At 31.3% G+C, this 17,541-nt stretch overlaps 1 long non-coding RNA gene across 1 annotated transcript; it reads right to left on the bottom strand.

Moving 5' to 3' along the window:
- Window positions 1–1,254: 1,254 nt before the first annotated feature.
- LOC109119897 (uncharacterized) lies at window positions 1,255–4,080 on the bottom strand. The gene is made up of 2 exons (XR_002027475.3): window positions 3,598–4,080; window positions 1,255–2,569 (listed from the first exon to the last, which is right to left on the bottom strand). It is a non-coding gene; the product is annotated as an uncharacterized lncRNA (long non-coding RNA).
- Window positions 4,081–17,541: the final 13,461 nt, after the last annotated feature.

Here is a 17,541-nt window from a genome sequence, read left to right as displayed (position 1 = left end):
TGAAAATGAAGTCTTAAAACAAAATTAAAATATTTGTGCAAGACCCTTGAAAACATTGATAAACTTTCCTTGACTTGACTTTAACTTTACTTGACTTTACTCTTAACGTTACTTGAAATTACTCTTAACTTTCCTTTAATTTTGAATTATGGATTCAAGGATTTTGATTTGTGACATGAAATATCTCTTGATGATTATAAATGATTTAGAATAGCTAAACTTGAGAAAAGTCATGAAATCATCTTCTTGGAGAAAGTCCACGAAGAGGAGATGTTCCAAACAATTATTCGCGAAATTTAATTTTGAGATAGTGGAGTCCGCATCCTCTTCGCAATGCGGAGGAAAAATTGTTTACTACGGGAACAAGTCCGCGATGTGGACTTGTTTCATGAACCTTAATCGACCTTTTCATTCTCTGTTTTTAGCTCCAATCAACCTAATTTCAATTATCTTCCTCAAATTCGTTTTAAATCCCGTTACCCAGCATGTATACTCAAGAAACTAACTCAACGAAACCCTAAAACTCAATGTAAGGATCTCATAAACATCTCAATTCATCCTAATTCAATAATAACATTCTATTCAAGAATATATATCAAGAACATCAATTTTCCAACTCTTCTTGGAAGAATTTAACTGAATTAAACATGTTTGGCGTGTGGGTGGATGAACCCCACGCTATGAGATATTCATATACCTGGTGGGATCAAATCCTTGAAGAGATCTGAGAACAAATCTTTCGAGATAATGAATCTTGCTTTTCCTCTTCTCTTTTCTCTTGCGTTCTTTCTCCAAAAATCCTAACTCTATTTTTTTAAAAGCATAAATTGAAACTAGTCAGATTAGCCCCTAAAAATATTACCAAAAATGAATTCATTAAGTTGGGTAAGGAAAATATCAACTTCCCTTTAAAATTCAGGATTGGACTTTTCTTATTCTTAGAACTCTATTTCGAAAAGACATAAGTCACTCATTCGAACTTGGAATCGTGCGAACTCGACGTTGTTGGAAAGATTGTCCAAGGAATTTCCAATCATAACTGGAAGCTTACTAACACATACTGATCTAGAAGTTATGGTTGTTTGAAGTTGACAAAAACTCACTTTTCGTAACTTAACTAAATTTACACATTTTTAATTCTTTCCAAAAATGACTATTTCCTAATTTAAGCTTCTTTCTAGTCATTTGAATTTGTGAGATATTACACTTTCATAAAGATTGTTTTTGATGAATGAATGAATAACGACGTTCATGTGCCGACAACAAATTTTGGTGATATTTTCTTATTGGGCCAAAAGACTTAAGAAGACATAATCAGTTTGGGATAACAAATACAACTGAATGAGTTGATAGTAAAGTATTTGTTTGAGTTTCGATGTCTAAGAACTATAACTCAAGATTAAAATACAAGTACATAAAGTAGTTAATATTTTTATTTGAAGACAAGGAACCTCTTCTCATGGAGAAAGAAGAATGGGGAAAAAAGAAAGTTGAAGATCTTTTTTGTTGAAATGGACATGTATGTCTTGCAATCACATATTGGCTTTACAAATCCACCAATTTTACTGCTGCAGAGTGAATGTCACAAATTGACACATCTGTTTATTTATTGTTCATATGTCCTATGAAGAACTTTTCTTTTCCAATATTTTGTGAACTTTGCTCTCCATTTTTTTTCCATCTTAAATTTTTGAACTTATATATCATCTACATGCTTAGAGAACTCGATGGAGGTACTCAAGAATTTTTTTTGAGAGTCTCCATTACTCTTGGATGTTGACGCCTTCAGAGTTTCAGATTCTTCTACAACACGAGATTTTCCTATTTATGGCGAAGGAGTCATGTAGGATTTAGTTCCCAAAGTTCCAAAGAGAATATATTCTCATTAACATGGAGGCCTTGTGTTCATGTGGAACAAAATTACTAGATATATAACTCTTGACAGGTCTAGAGAGCTCATATCTGAGAGTAAGGGAAGATGTATTATCCCAACCCACCTGGAATGGGAAAAACCCGATCACCATAGTGTTTCTTAAAGCATTTTTGATGCCCTTCCCACATTGTTGGCATGTAATCACAGACTTTCCAATTTTGTTCTTAACTAGGAAGCCATGTTTATGAAATGGGGGGTGGGCATCATTCTTCTATGCAGAAAGGAATGTCCGCCTAACATTTCTGGAACACGGCTGCACAATTAAGTAGCAAACTTAATGTAGAACTAATTATAGGCTGATACTTTTGAAACATCTTCAGAAATAACTGAAGAAATACTATGTTGGTTTTTTTTTAAGCAAGGTGGATGTGAGATTATGCATCCTCCCACACTAGTAGATAGGGGATCTCTTAATCTTTCAAGAGTTACATCTCCAATAATACTTTCCATACGAACTCAAATACTCCACGACGAGGAAACAAAATCACGTTGACATTTGGGTAGTTTAAATCCCACAGATATCCTTCTCCATAAAAAGGAGGATCATTGTATATATCATAATCTCTGAAGCCATCAATATTGTGATGGCGAATCTCTAAAATATTTTCATCAATCCCCTCTTCGATATCTAATAGCCTGCAAATGACACATAGTATCAAAATTGTAAGAGTGAACAAAATATAAATAAAGAGCGTGTCTTTTTGATTGGCATGTCAAAATTATAGACAAGACTTTCATAGACTTAGATTAAAGTAGAACATGTGTGCAGCAGAAAAAATAACAAAAGAAGTGTGTGTTAGAGGACAAAACTCGTTTACTCACAAAATTAGGGATGATGTACTTGACCTACAAAATCACATTGATCATTCTGATTTTATAAGTATGTGTGATCATTTAATTATTCATCTTTCATGTTAAACTAGCATTACTAATTCAATATTTATTGATATTACATCTACAAATAGTTCAAATATTGCATATTACCTATGAAATAATATTTTTATTAGTAAAAGGTCAAACATATTGAGTCATATTTCACAAGTATTAAAATCAATATTTGTCTCTAACTTAAATACCAAACATACAATATTGTCCTTTGTAATTAAGTTTGAATGATGATTATTGAAATGACTTAGTTTTTGAAGTTTATTGTTGATTCGATAATAACTATTGATGATCATAATAAACTCAGTGCTCCAAGAAGGGAAATGACATGTTTTTGTTAATGAAACACATTCTTTAATATTCTGATTTAAAAATGAGGAAACTATTTCCCCGAATAAAAAAGAAGGGAAAAGGAAATTAAAGATATTTTAGTTGAAATGCCCATGTAGGTCTTGGAATCACATTTTTCTTACGAATCAATCAGTTTCGTCGTTGCATAGTGGACTATTATGTCTGACTGGGAACCACCATCTTGATCTAGAGGAACAAATTGGACCCATTTGTTTAGTTTTTTCATCTTTGCATTTGTAGAGAAAGTACACCTTCCCTCTTTTTGTAAGTATATGAGGTTTTTCTTTTCAAACACTAACTAAACAGATCAGTACAAAACTGTAGAAGTACAAATATAGGTAGTATATACTTGATCTGAAAAATCAAACAAGATAGTCCAATATTTTCATGTAGATCTGATGGTGGTTCCCTATCTTATAATCACTTACTTTTTCACTCTATATTACCGAAATAGGTGAAATTGTAAATCCAACTTGTACTTCCATGGTTCACATGTCCATATCGACAAAATGATTATCAATATTCTATTCCCATTCTTCTTTCTCCGTAAGTAAAGGTTCCTCATCTTCCAACTTGAATACTAAATGTGTTTCTTAGACAGAACCTACAAATTCCAGGACTGATCTTCTTCATATTGTCACCTCCAAAAGGCTTTCCAATCCTTCTTTTCCTTCAAAAATAAACATCTTCTCCGATATGAACATTCGTGGGATAATCAAAATCTTCAAGAATATTTTTCCCATGGATTTCACATTCCTCTCAGACTCCTCATCATCACATAGAAGAATAGGGCCTTTGTTGGGCTTTTCACCGTCCACGACAAGTGGATGACTCCCGAATTACAGATCCACAAAGATAGGTCATTCTGTGTGAATGTTATTTTCCACGAAAGTTACACACCCCCTTTAGAAGTTTGGGATTCCCCCTTGCTAGACTTAAGATGGTTACAATGTGGACGCAAGCTTCTTGAAATAGAGGCATCCCCTGAAACGATAAATATGCACCCGAGTAAAATCACACAACCATTAGCACACTAAAAGTACATTCAGAAAAATATTTAGTCTTTTTAGAGGACAAATATTTTTGTTAAGGTCGACATGTTTTTTGAGAAAGAGGAAGTAATACTTAAAATTTAGCGTGAAACACTGTTGTGACCAAAATATCTTAATTTAAAACATAATTAGAAAGGATAATAACACATACGATATTGCATTTATTGATAAATTTTGATTATGGTACTTGCGAAATATGTAACTAAGACAAATAAATTAAAATAATAATGCAATTTTAGTGATTTATATGCACATTAAAGTTTATTCATGCATTCAACTAATTTTTAAAATTAATTTTATTTTAAAATATAAAATATCTGATTGTGTTATTACATTAGTAAATCAAAAGGTGAAATATGAATTACAAAAAAAGGTATGATTCTAAGAAGGAAAAGGTGTTGCATACAATCATGTTCTCTAGAAAAATAAATAAGTTTCATATTTATATTCTTCGGTTCTCAAATACATGAATGAGTTATTTTTCATTTAGCATATATACGGAGGTGTCACATTTTTGAAATATTTAATAATATTTTTTTGATTCTCGTTTCAATTTGGTAAAATATATTTGTCAAAAAACATTTTGAATAAAAACCATCAGTTAGCAGGCGTATAAATGTACGATATCTTTTAACAAGGGGCATATCCGCTCTACATCACAAAGTATGGACAAATTCTAGTATGAGGACTAGCATAAATGAATTGTAAATACTTCAGTTCTTATAAATAACATACCTCAATTAGTATGGTCGATTATTGCCTTCATGATCCAAATCTCATTTAAAGTTTAACATCTAACGTGTCAACTCCAAATCTTCCTATCTCTATTACATCAAAGAAGAAAATATGTTCTTGTTGGGGGTATTTCTTTCTATTGTTATCATGTATGGTAGATTGATCGTAGACCTGAGAGGGGTTAGGATATGCTACGGCTGATGTAAGTGAATCAAGTAGGCTCTCCTACATTTATAGTTAGGAAACTTTTGTGATTACCTCTTGACACGAGCATGAAATTTTCCCTATCAAGTTGATCTACTTTTTGTAGGTTTCTCATTGTGAGGCCCATATATCGTGAAAAACATACCTGGACACGTCAACGGGCCTTACGATGAATAGCGCAAAACAAGAAGACCAACTTAACATGCCCAAATTTAGGCTCGTTTCGATAGGTAATCACAAGGGTTTCCTAACTATACATGAGAGAGAGCCTACTTGAGTCACTTACATATCACATAGAACAAACAGCACTTCGCCGATATCCCGACTATTCTACCATAGAGGAAGACAAGAAAAAAAAATGCCCCCACCAGAACATCTTCTATTCTGTTGATTTTATGAAGATATGAAGATTTTGGAGTTGACTCATTAGATTTTAATCTTTAAAAGTGATTTGAATCAAGAATTAAATAAACAACCCTACTAATTGATGTATGTTATTCATAATAACTAAGGCATTTACAATTCATTTATGTTAGTCTTAGCCCTACAATTTGCCCCAAACTTTGCGATGTACCGTTGATATAACCCTTGATAAAAACAAATGGCGCATATATACCCCATCGGCAAACTAATGCTTCTTATTTACCACATTCGTTAACAAATATATTTTACTAAATTAAAAAAATGCTAAAATTATTTTTAAAAAAATTTCAAAAATGTTTGTAACTTTAATAAATTACCCCACCCATTTTCTTTTAGGCATAACATATATATTGTACCCTAAACTTGACTTCAAATTTTAACTTTGACCTCCAACTTTCATAATGCACAAACAATTACTTTAACTAGTCAACTTTTAAATAAATAAACACATGAGTCCTATATGACACAATACACGTAGGACACCACATAGGACAAAAAATTACATGTTGGATGACATGTGTGTCTATTTGTTCAACTTTATATAAGTTTAAGTGTCTATTTGTGCACATCCAAAGTTGAAGGAAATAAATGTGATTTGAAGCCAAGTTAAAGGGTACATTTATGTATTATGCCTTTTCTTTTACTCTCTGAACCTAACCCAAATGAAAAATAACCTAATAATGTATTTTTTATAACAAGAAAAAATAAATAAATAAGAAACTCATTTGTTTCGTGAGAGAATATTTTTTATGTAACAATTTTTGCTTCCTTAGAAACTCACCCTACTTTGTAATTCAACTGTTAGTTTTGTTTTACTGATGTAATAATATAATCAGATATTTATATTTTAAAATTATTTGAATAATAATAGAATTAGTTGACTACTTGAATAAGATTTAATGTATATATTAATCACTTAAGTGACATTATTATTTCAAATTATTTGTCTTAGTTACATATTTTCACAAGTACCACAATCAAAATTTATCAAAAAATTCAATACCATATATGCTATTGTCCTTTGTGAATTATGTTTTAAGTTATGACATGTTGGTCACAATAGTATTTCACACTATTCTTAAAGTACTATTTCCTCTTTCACAAATTACTTGTGACCCTTACTAGAAATATCTTTCCATTATTTTATGATTATTTTTTTAGTGTGTGGTTGTGCAATTTGACTAAGGTAAATATTTGTGGATTCCGGGGTGCTCTATTTCAAGAAGCACGTGTCAACATTATAACTGTCCCGAGTGTAGAAAAGGTGAATTATCATATTGTGAAGGTGGATGCGTATCTTAGGTGGACAATGGAACTCAGAAGGAATGTCCTATTTTTGTGGATCTCCAATTGGGGAGTCCTCCACTTGTTGTTAATGTCGAAAAGAACAAAAAAGACCCGATTTTTCTAAGTGATGAAAAGGAGTTTGAGAGCACTTTGAAGTTTATGGGAGGTATATCCTTTGAGTTTTGAATGTTTGAGAATATTTTAATAGTGGAAGAAGAAGAAGGATGTGGAACATTCTGGAGGTGATAAGAGGAAAAAAGTTTAGTCCAGAAACTTTTTGCTTCCTTTTGATTAAATACTTCCTTTAGTATTCAGTTTGAATATGAGGAACCTCTACCTACGGAGAAACAAGAATGAGAAAAGGAATATTTTTGTTGATATGGACATGTGTACCGTAGATGTACGCATTGACTTTAAAATTTGTCCAACGTGTTGATCGATTGAAAAAGTAAGTGACTGATTGAGCTTAATGACTTTCAACGTTTCTAGACTTTTAATAGTTAACAAAATAATGGTTCATAGTTACTATTACGTCTATGTTTGACCCCTCAAAATTTATCACTAATAAAATTCCTCTGATGTATTAAACGTCTAAAGAACACATACAACTAATCCTTCTGACAATTGAGGGGTTAAAGTGTGGAAAATCTACACTATACAATGAATGAATGATAAAGTATTTGATTTTATATAAATATTATGTAATAGAATGTATGCCATATCGAAAATAATATCCCTCCTCGAAACATTCCATCTTAGTTATAACATTTCTTTAATGTATTTTCCACAACACAGATGCACCATAGGTTTTTCAGACCTTCTAATATAGTCTCTAATAGTTACTAAATCATAAATTGTCAATCTAGTCTTCCTCAACCAAATTGTAATATATATAACATGCTACAATATATGGCCTTTGTTTGATCGACATTTTCTCGGGTCATTGACCTTTTCATATTGATGTTCAATTTTTGACAATTCCTGCTAATGAATAAGACTAATCTATCCTACTATCTTATGTTCCATGAAACACCAGCAAAATGGACAACCTCCAACATGGCAGTGAAACATATTTTGACGAGCTATTAAATTTCAGATGTCACTCAACAAACAGATTTGAAAGACAGGATCGCTATACACACCAAGTTTGGAAGTAATGAAATAGAAGAAAAATATAACAAATAATAGGAAGCTGATGAAAGTTTAATTGGTTGTATTATAGGCTAGGGGAAGATAATATGATATGAATAACACCAGAGAACTACCAAGGAATACCTTATTTTTGTGTAGAATATGTTATTTTTTTTTTTACAATGATTTAGAAATCTTTGAAGGGGACATGTATTTCACCACACTACATAACAAAGAGTGCAAAGTGTGAATTCGTGTTGTATTAGTTACTGACAAGCTGGCAACAACATACGCCTAAAACACTGTACAGTTAATAAGAAAGTTTGAATAAGACGTTCTTTGAGATCTTCCCTACAAAGAAGTAGCAAACCTAAGACAGACACTAAGTCTGGCGTGATGAAAAATTATTGAAAAACCTATATTTCGTACTCATTATATATACCTTAAAGATACCATTTTATGGGTATATGGATATGGAGACTAGTGATAACGTGAACCGCACATACAGTGAATCTAGTTTAATTAAAAGTGGAAGGATTCTAAAATTATTGTTTGATTAGAAAAATGACCTTAAAAGACTAAAATACTACTCCAATAGACACGTTTATAAGAAAAAAAGTCGTACATTCAAATTACTAAAAGAATAAACAAAGATTCAATTACAATTCTTAGGGTAAATGATAAAATTATTGTTTCACCTTTCAACCATTGCTATAGCCTTTTCATTTAACCTAATTTCTTCATCTTCCTAATTTATTAAATTATATGGATATTTAAGAGTGAAAAAAACAAATAACAAAACATATGAAGAGAACTTAAAAGAACAAAAGAGTAGACATTCATTTTAGTAAATTATACAAACGTAGCCGGACCAAGGTATGGAGTGAAATTCTCTAGATGCCGGATCAAGGATTTAGAGATACATAACTTATCACTTTGCATGAATAACAATAGAGAATAATTGCTATTACTAGGATTACCGCGTTATAAGCTTATGGAAACACATTACTAGTTATTTTTATTACTATGGATATAAATAAATACTTTTCTTTTCTTTTTGTTTTTATTTTTATTTCAATTTAAAACCACCCATTTTTATAAAACGACTAGCAAGTTAAATATTTGCTATTGATAATATTCTTTTATATTCTCTTTGGAATCGACCCCGACTTATAGTTAGGTAAATATATTGCATGCAATCGTTTATATTTCTTTTGAAGAAGTATATTTGAACATTATCACATATTTATGGATTCAAGGGAAGTCTCTATTTCAAGAAGCATTTGTTAACATTGTAACCATCCTGAGTCTATAAAAAGGTAATTTTCATATTATAAAGGTGGATTTGTATCTTGGGTTGGCAGTAGAACTCAGACGGAATGACCTATCTCTATGGATCTCCAATTGGGGAGTACTCCAATTGTTGTTGATGGCTGAAAGAAAAATAAAGGCCCGGTTCTTCTAAGTGATTGAAATGGAGTTTGACAAGACTTTAATGTTAATGGGAGGAATAATTAGATTTTTATAATCCTACTAATGTGAATGTTGGAGAAGATTTTAATAGCTGAAGGAAAAGAAGGATGTGGAACATTGTGGATGTGACAAGAGAAAAAAGCTTAGTCTAGGAACTTGTTGGTTCCTTTTGAATTAAGCACTCCCTTTACTATTCAAGTATGAATTCGAGGAACCTCTGCCTACGGAGAAACAAGAATGAGAAAATGAAATTGACAATATTTTTGTTGATATGAACATATGTATCATAGAAGTACATATTAACTTCAAAAATTTTCTCAACGATGTTGATCGAGTGAAAAAGTAAGTGACTATTTGATCTTAATGACTTTCAATGTTTCCAGAATTTTGATATTTAAGAAAATAATCGTTCATAGTTAGTGTTACGTCCATGTTCGACCCCTCAAAATGTATCACTAGCAAGATTCTTGTGATGTATTAAACGTCTAAAGAACACATACAACTAATCCTGCAGAGAATTGAGGAGTTTAAGTGTGAAAATCCACACTATACAACGAATGAGTGCAAAAAGATTTGATTTTGTATAAATATGTTATAGTATGTATGCAATTAGGAAAACAATTTCCCTCCCCAAAACATTCCATCTTAGGCATAACATTTTTAAGTGTATTTTCCATAACACATGCATCATAGGTTATTCAGCCCTTCTCATATAGAATTTACTGGTTACTAAATCATAAATTTTCAACATAGGCTTCCTATACAAAATTATAACTAAATGGCCTTCGTTTTATCAACATTTTCCCTAGTCATTGACATGTTTGTATTGATGTTCTATTTTGGACAATTCTTGGGAATGAATAAGACTATTCAATCCTACTATCCCCTCCTTCATCAAGAACCAGCCAAATGGGAAACTTCCAACATTGCGGTGAAACATATTTTGACGAGCTATTAAATTTAAGAAGTTACTCAAAAAGCAGATGCAAAAGATTGAATCTCCATACATACCAAGTTTGGAAGTAATGAAATAGGAGAAACAATAGCACACCATAGGAAACTCATGAAAATTTAATTGGTTGTATTCATAGGCTCGGGGAAGACAAGATGATATGAACAACACCAGAGAACTGCCAATGAAGACGTTATTTTTGTGTCGAGTATGTTATTTTTAATTTTTGTTACAATGAGTTAGAACTCTTTGAAGGGGACATGTATTTCAGGACACGACATAACAAAGAGGGTTAAGTGTTAATTCGTGCTCAATAGTTACTAACATACTGGCTACAACGTACACCTACAAAACATTGCACATTTAATAAGAAAGTTTGAATGAGACGTTCTTGATATCTTCCCTACAAAGAAGAAGCAAACATAAGCCAGAAACTAAGCCTGGCGTGATGAAAAATTATTGAAAAATTTAAATTTCTTACTCATTAAATATACCTTACAGTTACAATTTTATGGGTACATGGATCTGGAGACTAGGCTCAACGTGAACCACGCATGCGGTGAATCTAGTGAAATTAAAAGTGAACAGATTCTAAACTTAAGGCTTGATTACAAAAGATGACCTTGGAACTCCATTTATTCTTTTCAACGATACTATTTTAATAATCATGTTTATAAGAAAAAATTGTATGTTTCAATTATTAAAAGAATGAAAGTACATGCAATTACAATTCTTAGGGTAAATAAAAATATTACCGTTTGGCCTTTCAACCGTTTCTATAGACTTTTCATTTAACCTTAATACCTTCATCTTCTAAATTAATTAAAATATATGGATATTTAAGAGAGATAAAAAAATCATAAAACATAACAAGAGCACATAAAAAAACATAAAAGCACACATTCACTTATTTGATATTAACGAATAAGAATTTGTCAATGTAATTTCAAGGCATCATAATAATAAAGTTGTACCAAAATTTGTAAATATATTTGAGTTGTTTTGAATAGTTACAACAGGTCGATGATAGTGCCTTGACACGATAATTATCGTATTTATTTTGATTATAGTGAAGAAGATAACTTCCAAACCCATGGAGTGTATTTGATATATATATTTAAGAGTTCATTCCAAATTTTCTCTTGAAACGGAAATTTTCTAGATCTTCTCTAATATCTCGCATGAAACAGTATGATGACACAGAAATATATTAAAATATTTATAATTGTTAATGGACAATAGACGGACATAAAATATATCTAAGGAAGAGTAAGTCACAGTTTAGCTTTACTTCTTTTGTTCAAAACACATCACCTTCTGTGTATGAACAATAGACTTTGTTTAAAGCAAAAGAGGGTATTGGTCTTGCTTCTCCTTAACTTCATACACTAATGATGATGCAGCCGCATTCATCACCGGCACTCCACATTTATTGGAATCTTAAAAATGAACTCCCGTGCAACTTTCTGCACATGTTTAACCAATGCTTTCTAGCCTTCCTCAAAATGAGCAGTACTTTTCATTGACAACCTGCTTAATGCATTTACATTAACTTTTACTTTGTGATAGAAGATACTCACGTCATAATCCTTGAGCAAGTCTAACCAACTCCTCAATCTGAGATTAAGCTCTGTCTAACTGAATATATACTAGAGACTCTTATATTTGGTGAATATATCTACATGAATACCATATAGATAAATACACCATATTAATATAGGAAACACTACTACTATAAACACGAGATTATGAGTCGGATAATTCTTGTCGTGAATATTGAGTTGTCTAGCTGAATAGGCTATGAGCTTAACATTCTAAATCAATACACAACTAAGTCTGGACGAATCATAAAAAACACAAAAGCCTTATGTACCCTCCAACAGTGATGACTCCAAAATTAGTTAAGTTACCATTCTGCATAAATACACAACAAGTGATTTCTTGTTTATCTCACAAACTCCAGACCATTGAAACTTAACTATTTTTTAGTCAACTTAGTCAATGGCACTAAAATAGATGATAACGCCTTGGCAAATCTTCTATAGTAACCAAGCAATCCTTAGAAACTTCTTATATCAATTGGAGATGTGGGTCACAGTTTAACTGAAATAGTTTTTTTTTCCTATGATAAATCTTCATTGTATTTTTAGTGAACTGAATTCAGATAGTATGTTGGTTTAACAATCTAAGGTAGACTACAATTTTGGGATTATGTTCAAAAAATTTTAATATTTCTGAACTATTTCTTATAATAAAAATGATCATTTTATGATAAAATGCTAATCATATGAGTCATCATTTTGTGATTAATCATTACATGTATATTTTCTTTAAAACATTAATCATTCTAATGGAACTAACAACTAATAAAAAGGACACACGTGCAACACAGTTGCCTAGAGACTAGTCAATTAAAATACTAAAACATTGATGTATCCTAAATGCATTCTTCACAATAACACTAAGGCTTAACACTTTTTACAAACAATAACCTGAATAAAAAATTTTGGTCGAAAAAACAAAAATCGAAAGCTTTGATTTAACAAAAATGTAAAAATCGAGTAATAAAGATTGATGAGCTCAAATAAATTGAATTCATATACGAAATCATATGTAGAACGATATAAAGAAACAGAACTAAAGAAACTTAAATTTTGGTGAGCCTTTTTTACTTGAGAGGAAAAAGTAAAAAGAGAGGGAAAATAAAAAAACATATCTAAAGTATGTGCCATAAGACAAATAGTAGAAGATATCAAACACAATTTTCAAGAAAAATAATAAATCCACCATATTATGATAGAAGGGAACCAACTAGCAGACTACACATCAAACATGACTATTGACAAAGGAAACTACATATTTGTGGATTTAAACAACATGGACACAATAGAGAGAAATAGTAACAAATTAAATTGCTCATATGTGATAGTATTACCAAGTAGAAGATAATGGAAATGGGAAGGAGACAACATCATACTTTTTCATATAGAAAAAATTTACAAAACATCACGAGTCTAACAAAATGTTAAGAGCTATTTAACCTACTCTACTTCGGCCAGCAAAAAGGGACTCGGCAAAAGGGAGGAACTGGGGTCAGATGGGAGCTCTTAAGCTCGGAAGGAGTCTTCATCACTAGTATGAATTAGGGGGACGAAAGTTACTCATGCATCCTGATTAAGCACTATTTTCGGAAATAGGGGAATTCGATAGGAGAAAAGGAAGAAAAGAACAAAGGTGAGCAATAACCTAGAAATGAGGTATCCTTTCGGAACACAAGGTACAAAAAGCAACACACAAGAGGAAAGACCCACTTTAAAATAAAAGGCAGTTGAACAGACAAAGAGCGGAAGTTTAAGTGAGAAAAAGAAACATACAAAAGTAAACAAGATAAACTGCACTTACTATTGTTAGATTAGGAAAGGAAGAGACGAACACATGTCCATGAATGTTGATGATCCATAAGTTGAGGAGGTGGAAGTTCTCTTTGATCCAAAGTAAGGACATTTTTTTAGGTGTGGGGTGGAGTTAGATTGAGAAAGAGATGCGGATTATGAAATGGGAAAACCTACATTAAGTAAATATTATTGGCAATATGCCGTAGGCCATCTAAACGGCCACCCATTTATTTGTTTTGTTTATTGATTGATATGGGCATTAGGCCATGTGAGTATTCTAATATATTTTACATTTATTTTACTAAAACCCCAAAAGTTGTTTTTAAAATTTGTGCATTTAGTGACATATTAGAATCTTTCGAAGAACCAAGATAACGTAAAGTATAAAGATTAAATTACCAAGTTGTGTCAAATAAATTTACAGTCAACATTTATATATTTGAGTTTTGCAATTTCATTCAACATAAATTAGATGAGAAATCATAGTATTTGCATATTCTTTTATTATATAAGAATTGACGTGTATGGGTATTTTTAGAAAATCTACAATTTGTTTTTCTTTAATTAAGTTTTTCTACAAATTTTTAAAATTGTTGGGCATACTTTAGCTATCCCCCTTAGTTTAATTCATATACTTTAGATATAACTTTATTACATTGAATGTTGGTGTTTTTTGTGTACTCTTTGTTATTACTTTGAGTAAAAATTAATTTTTGATGAATAATAATACGTTAATTGTGGACTTCTTAACAAGGTTCATACATTAAGTTTTCCAGAAAAGAAATTGAAATAGTAAATGAGAATTTAGCAGAATTGTTTCATATTTATTTACAACCTAGAGAAATAAAATTAACAATGAAATTATTTTGAAAAAAAAAGTTCTCTCAACTTAGTTACAAGGGGTTTTAAAATTTTTTTAGAACCCATTATAAAAGTGATCGAGTTAATATAGAGGGTTGTAGGCCATGTATCGATTTTAGTTGACAATGTATTCATAGTCAAGTTTGTCACACATCCTAGATTGTATCCTTGAACTACTAATCTACTTTTATTCCTTGTGTAATGCCATTGTTCTTAAATCTTGTTTCGACAGACCTTACTAGTTTCTATGACAGTTTTGTTTGGGTGTTTGGGGACAACGTTCCACATTTCAATTTGCTCAAACTAATTTACTTCTTCTTGCATATCAATGATCCAGTCACCGTCTCACAATGCCATCTTGATATCTTCTGGATCTATGTATAAAACATTGGCAGCCATGGCACATATATTCCTTAGCTTGGATCTAATGAGTATTCCACAATTAATCGGTGTGAGGATGTTCTTAACCGGATTTGAGATTTTATGTTTCCCGAAATTATTTAAGATAGATTTGAGACTTTCACTTGATATCTTTTGGATCTATGTGTAAAACATTGGCAGCCATGGCACATATATTCCTTAGCTTGGATCTAATGAGTATTCCACAATCAATCGGTGTGAGGTTGCTCTTAACCGGATTTGAGATTTTATGTTTCCCGAAATTCTTTAAGATAGATTTGAGACTTTCTTTACTTATGAATAAAATTTCACCGAGTGACACCAAATTTTCTTAGATTGTAAGGTCACTAAATTTTCTTAGCATATAGTTGAGTTGAAAAATTTCCTTCCAATTGAGTTTCACTATGAGATTTTTCTTGGGTCAACAATAAATTACCATATATAATAGAATATAAAGAGTTATGTGACCCATAATCTATTAAATTAAACGTTCTTTTAAATCTTTTTTCACACACCACCAATTTCCCGTCTATCAGATTTTTGAGTAAAACTTTATGACTATTTTAGTTATCTTACACAGTGTAGTGATGAATTAATCATTTTTGTCTTTTTACCTCTAAGAGAACCCTAGGAGAATTTCTTGACTATTTAAAGAATCAAAACAATGAGATTTTCATCTCTTAATTCCCCATTCTTTTTCTCTCAAAATCCTTAGGCAAACCCCAAGGATAAATAAAAGTAGAAGACTCCATTCAAGATTCTTTCAATTATCGTCAAGTTTCTTCTTCAATGTAAGTTTTTTCTTGAAGAGTTCCATTGTTTCCAACTCAGATTCCCCCATAAAATTATAAATCACCAATGAAAATTAAAATTCTTGATCATAAAGATTTCTAGAAACTAATTCAAGAATCTAAAAAAAAAGGTTTCTCGATTAAATCCTTCAAGCTAGGGTTTCAAGGCTTCTATTCATGTTTTTTATTAAGATTTTTCAAGAACCTTGTTGTTTCTGGCATGTAAGACTATCATAGTGTTGGAGTATTACATTCTCACACCGTACATCTACTTCAAATCCGTAAAAGAGTAACCTCAGATTTAATCTCTAGATTTGAGTATTCTTGAGATGAGTTGATTTGAGTTCTTCAGTTCCTAATTCTTTTGAAATTTTATTCCTAATTAATAAATTACTATATGTCATGCATTAAGTTTCATGAGTTGATTCCTTCATGTCTATATTTCAACATGAACCATATGAATTGAGTATTCTTGAGATGAGTAGTATCGTTGATTTCTGAGTTCTTGTATTTTGAGCACTGAGTTTCCATATTTTTGTTCAGACCCCTAAGTTGAGTCCTTTATGTCCATAATCACGCATGAACCCTATAAATTAGCTATAAATTTTTAGAGATTTTTAAAAACTAACATTTTAGTATTAAGCTGAGTTTTTCTGAAAGTAAAGATGAGTTGTGAGAAAGAGTTTTTAAAACAAGATTTGTACGTCAGTCAAGTATGCCATAAAATTTTTAGCAGTATGGTATCTAGATATACCATCAATGCTTATGAAATATGGCTTCCCGAGGCACTAATAATGATATCATGATATGTTTTGATATTATTTTGAGAAAGAGTTTTCAATTATGCATTGAGTCAGAGTATAAAGGAACCAAATATTCCCAAAGGTATCAGTTTTAACATTGATATTGATAAAGTATGATTTCTAAATGAGCTATGCGTTCAGAGATATTTCAAGATCACTTACCTCTTTTAAGAGGATAGTTTGCAAAGGATGTGTGTGTTTTTAAAAGTTAAGAATGGTACGTATCATTTATAGTAGTATGGAGAACTGATATATAGATGAGTTCAGAAAACTCACATTCCTTTAAACCATGTTTTCCAAAATGGGTACCGGATCATACTTATTAGATTAATTGTCACGCCCCGAACTGCCCTCGTGAAGCGGACATGGGACCTAGGGCCACAAGTGATCCTAAGCTAAGTTTATTGGCATGATCATGATCATACTAAATATAATAAACTGGTGTAGAAGATAGATAACAAATAAAATTAAATGATGGGGAATACCCATATACTATAACTTAAATACATCAAATACTGATCAGTTTAATACAAAAGAGATATTAACTCAACTCTAAGATGAATCGAACAATGTCTGAAATAAGTCTCTAACTGACTAAAAATGCTTGAAAAGCTAGGTAAGTCTAGCAAAACTGAAACTAAAGGACTAAAAATACTGAAAAGAAACTCATGACTATTGTCCTCCGCAAATGAGGACTCATAACCAATTTTGCTGAAATGGAGATCGGGAACCGATCTAAGTGTTAGATGAATGCTGAGAACCTTAATCGACATCAGGAGATGTTTTAGAACACGTATGCGTCAATACTTGAAAGGTACTATGCATGCAGGATATAGTAAAACTGAAATAACATATAATTGAACATG

The sequence above is a fragment of the Solanum lycopersicum genome, chromosome 1, assembly GCF_036512215.1.
Source record: "Solanum lycopersicum chromosome 1, SLM_r2.1".
NCBI classification, from domain to species: Eukaryota; Viridiplantae; Streptophyta; class Magnoliopsida; order Solanales; family Solanaceae; genus Solanum; species Solanum lycopersicum.
Note: the sequence above shows the minus strand (reverse complement) of the source record. Positions and strands in the feature narration are given on the sequence as shown.